Below are 5,031 nucleotides of genomic sequence, written 5' to 3' on the forward strand. Positions count from 1 at the left end.
ATCTTCTTCTTAATTATTCTTCATATTAATATTTTATTAGATTATTTATTTCTTTTGCTATAATATTTAGTTTGAAGTTTGAAAGTAGAAAAATGATAAAGTAGTATAAATGTCATTTTTGTTGTAAGTATGTTGTGTTGTTAAATTATTAACTTAGTTTTAAATCTTGATTATTGTTTTATCTATTTTTATCTTTATATGCTTTGAACTATAATTTATATTTGAAGACACTATATTGTTGTTGTTTTCAAATAAATTAAAATATGTGTTCTATTATTTTTCATTAAAAAACCGTAAACCGACCGCAACCGCTAAAAACCGCTAAAAACCGTAATACTTATTCTTCATGTAAAACCGCGATTATTTTTTCAAAATACTAACCGACCGCATATGGCAATTCGGTTTGAATTTTTTTTAAAAAACCGCAAAACCGCACCGTGATCACCCCTAGATTTGGTATATTTCTGATTCGACATAGGGAGTATATTTCGATGAATTTCATAATGAGATTATCCCAATACTTTCCAGATTGTGATATGATATGATTATGATTGACAGATTGTTCAATCTATATCTATTAGTTTGTACAAGATGACGTACAAACAGTACTAAATGACACAGATTGATGTCATAACATAGTCAGATTGACCAGAATGTAGAAGTAGTGTAAGGCTCGAGATTATTAATCTTTATTGAAGTACGACTTGGAGAATATGAGAATGCATGTCATAAGATGAAAGTATCAAATAGTTAATTAATTATGGAATTTTAATTGAAGCATGGCCGAAGCCACACCGCCCCTGCGGTGATAGGAAATACCGCACCCACGGTGTATGGACAGTAAGTTGGCAGATTTTATTCGTAACATCACCGCACCCGCGGTCGATGAATCTAAAAAAATGAAAGGGCTGTCGAAAGTATAGCGCACCCGCGGTTCCGAGATACCGCACCCGCGGTCGTGCATGTCAAGAGAAAAATGATAACACTTGTTTTTGGTCATGCATATTGATGTGTTGTCTTCCTCTCCCCTTTCATTCAGATACAAGAACCGAGCTCCTCCTCCAAAGAATCCTTAAGTTTCAAGGTAGATTAGAACATTGGTTTTGAAAGATTTGTGCATCCGATTTTGAATCCGAGTAGAGATTATTGATCCTTGCATTATTGGCTACAAAAGGAAGTAAGTTTCTTGCAGTTTCAGCATGTTTCGAATTATACATGTTGGGGAAATGCTGATATGATTATGATTATGTGTTCTTATGCTCATGGTGATAATAGAATTGCTATCGGATCGATTTTCAGACACCCAACATATTTATTGAGTTGAGATGGGATAATTTCAGTATGATACTGTGTTTTGATGAGATTATGAATTGTTGATATTGAGCTTAGTGTTGTTGAGTTATCGGTATTGAAGAAGTACGTCATTATGCCGTCGGTTTATACCGAGACTGATTTTTGAATTGTACAGGATCTGTTTGAATTGTGTTTTCATATAGCACATTTATACATTGTCATTTCAGATTTGTATTGGCTATTGTGAACTCAAGACTTCGACTACGACACCGACTATTCGACAAGAAAGGTATAATTCATGTGGTCACGGGATTGCACAACTCGATTCAGATTTGATACGAGTTTCCCTAAATCACATACTAGATTGTTATTACATTTGATTATGTAATATCTTGTTTATTGATTTATATTCAAGTCCTGAGATAGGAGATATTGGCAGATCGGCCAAAACTAGACGTTTCGGTGTATCGACGCATAGTAGTAGATTTTCTCTATGTGTAGACCCTCGATACAGAGTTGACCGAAGTCTAGGAATAAGACGTACCGTCACCCCGAGTGGTTGGGTAGGTGATAGACCGTCTTATTCACACCGGGATCGCTAGATTAGAAATGAATCGAGTCAAGAACTAAATGTTGAATACAGATTTGTATTCCTTTACATGTTTAGATTTTAATTCATGATAATTGATATGTGCTATGCTTTCATACTTGATTTAGTTATATTGCATGCATCCATGTTTTATACTGGGATTTGCTCTCACCGGAGTTATCCGGCTGTTGTCGTGTCTGTATGTGTGCATGGCAACAGGTGGGGCAGGATCTGGGTCTCGAGCTAGATGAGAGATTGATGATAGCGTGGAGATCTCGGGCGTTGAAGATTTCTAGTGTTTTCCTACTAGACTTGTTCTACTTATGTGTGTAGTTGGTATTGGAATATTAGTGTATGTTTGTACTAAACAGATTTGTATGTACACTATGTTGTTAATTATTATAGAGACAGATTATGTTTTAACTATACATTTGAATTAATGTTAAAAGCAAAATTTTGACCCACATTTTCGAGCAAAGATCCAATAAATCCCAAAAGAATTGAGTTAAAGCCCGGGTCCCCACAACAGGTGGTATCAGAGCTGTAGGTTCTGTAGACCGAAATAGACTAGAATGAGCGGGGTAGATCGAGTCTTCTTCCTTGCTTTTGGGATGCTAGCATGATTTATTGCTTTCCCTATTGTATGCTGTTGTATTATCTGAATTGATTTACAGCATATACTTGTCAAGCCTGAATCAGAACCAATTCTCGATCAGAGGTATATGATCAGAGGAGGGCTGAGACAGATGGTATTGATTGTATACTAATCAGTTTGATAATCAGATTTATGCCGCCTAGACGTATACCACAGCCAGAGCAGGGTAGCACATCCGGTGTACAGATGGATGTCACCGCTACTGTAGTGACCCGTTCCAGAATCACCTACTAATCAGAACTTAAGCATGCAAAATTAACATTAAAACTGAATCAGGTAAAACAGCGGAAAAACAGTAATACAACCCAATCGAATCTGTAAGTACAAAATACTTAAACAACCAGATCGAACTAAATTCCAAGAACAAATACCAATAACTACAAGTCAACCTCTGCCAGCTCCCTGTCCACTCCCTCCTGGACCGTCCAACCTGAGACCTGCCCCATCGAATAGGGTGTCCAAAACAGAGATAAACCGAGGACGTGAGCATAAAACGCTCAGCACCGAAAGCATGAGTATACAAGACTATGACATGCATGTATGCAAAATGTACTGGATACCAGGATCTGGGTATATCGAAATACTGCTCAGGTAAATGACGTCAAGGTATGTAGCACTCTGCGCCGTCGCACCAGGAGGTGGCTCCCATACCAAAATAAACCTGTGGATATACCGGTGACCTGACCACCGTCGGCCAACGGGGTCCAACCATCCACAACAAACGAGGGCTGAGCACCCTCTCAACAGGCTATCTCAAAAATAGTCAGGCTCAACATGATTATGCAAATGCCGCATAATAAACCATGCATCATATGACAGATAATAATGCAACATATAAACATGCAACACATAGTAAAGCATACTCAATCCTGCTATCTCGGATAGTACTTTCGTACCTCAAACCAGTAGATCCTAGCAATCAGTCCTAGAATCAAGTCTGCGTCCGTAGTCAGCCCACTGATGCCGCTAGCTCCCCAACTAGAGCACAGCTCCGCTACAAAACCAGTAGCTCCCCGCTAGTGCCTAAACCTCGGGAAAAGACTAGAAACCCATCAGAAACGACTAAAACGCTCTGGAACACTCGGAATTGGCGAGTAAAAAGTGAAGCCTCGCGCCTCTATTTATAGACAACGATCGGACGATCCGATCCACTTCGGACGCTCCGATCCGGTACACTTCGGACGATCCGATCCACTTCGGACGATCCGAACATTGCATGTCTTCCACGTGCCCAGCCACCTGTCTCGGACGATCCGAACCCTGATCGGACGATCCGAACTCTGCATGGCTTCCACGCATCCAACCACCTGTCTCGGACGATCCGAACCCTCTTCGGACGGTCCGAACCCTCTTCGGACGGTCCGAACCCGGTTCGTTCCTTCCGATCCCACCGAAATATAATTAATCCAATAATTAACTCAAATTAGGCATCGGGATACTACAGCTACGCCGATGGAGACCTTACTGAAGATGTTTCAGTCTTTCCATCCTCCTACGCTGAAGGGCACAGAGAGTGCAGTAGAGTGCGAGAGCTGGCTTGATGATATCGAGATGTTATTTGAGTCTTTGGCATATACTAATGAGCGACGTGTGAAATTGATAGGGCATCAGCTGCAAGAGGTTGCAAAGAGCTGGTGGTTGACTGCGAAGAGAGCCTTGGAGCACCGAGGCATTGACATTACGTGGAAAGTCTTTAAGGATGTGTTCTATCAGCGCTTCTTCCCCGTCTCCTACCGAAAAGACAAAGGGGCTGAATTTTCAAATTTAAGGCAGGGAAAGTGGAACATCGAGGAGTATGTTGCTAAATTTTCTGCTTTGCTCAGATTTGCGCCGCATGTGGCAGGAAGCGATGAAGCAGTAGCCGATCAGTTCATCAACGGGTTGAATCCGGATATCTTTACTTTGGTGAACACGGGACGGCCTAATACTTTTTCAGAGGCACTGAACAGAGCAAAAGGAGCAGAGGCTGGCTTGATCAAGCAGCGAGGAGCTTCTTATGGTGATCAGGGGCAGAGACAGCCACAGTCTACCACTCAGTTTCCACCACCTCCTCCTCGATTTGACAGTGGATCTAGTAGTAGTGGCAAGAAGGAATTTCTGAAGGCTAAGGGCAAGCAGTTTAAGAAATCCGGGAGTAGTTCATCGAGCTCAAGTGGATCTCGACAGAGAGGTCAGGGTTCAGATTATAGTGGCGCGTATTGCAATTCGTGCGGAGGGTGACATGCCACGGAGCAGTGTCAAGGAGTTATGGGACGCTGCAACGTATGTAGGCAGCTGGGACACTTTTCCAGAGTTTGTTCCCAGAGAGGTGCACAACGATTCCAGAGTGCAGGGTCATCAACACCAGTGCCACAGATGGAGAGACAGGCATCCTCTGTACACACCTTCCAGCCACCATCTACACAGACCCAGCAGAGACCAGGAGGTAGTCAGGCTGTGAGCCAACCTCCCAGACAGCAGGCCCGTGTCTTTGCCTTGACAGAGGAGCAGGCTC

Source organism: Primulina eburnea, chromosome 4 (genome assembly GCF_022965805.1).
Source record: "Primulina eburnea isolate SZY01 chromosome 4, ASM2296580v1, whole genome shotgun sequence".
Taxonomy (NCBI): Eukaryota; Viridiplantae; Streptophyta; class Magnoliopsida; order Lamiales; family Gesneriaceae; genus Primulina; species Primulina eburnea.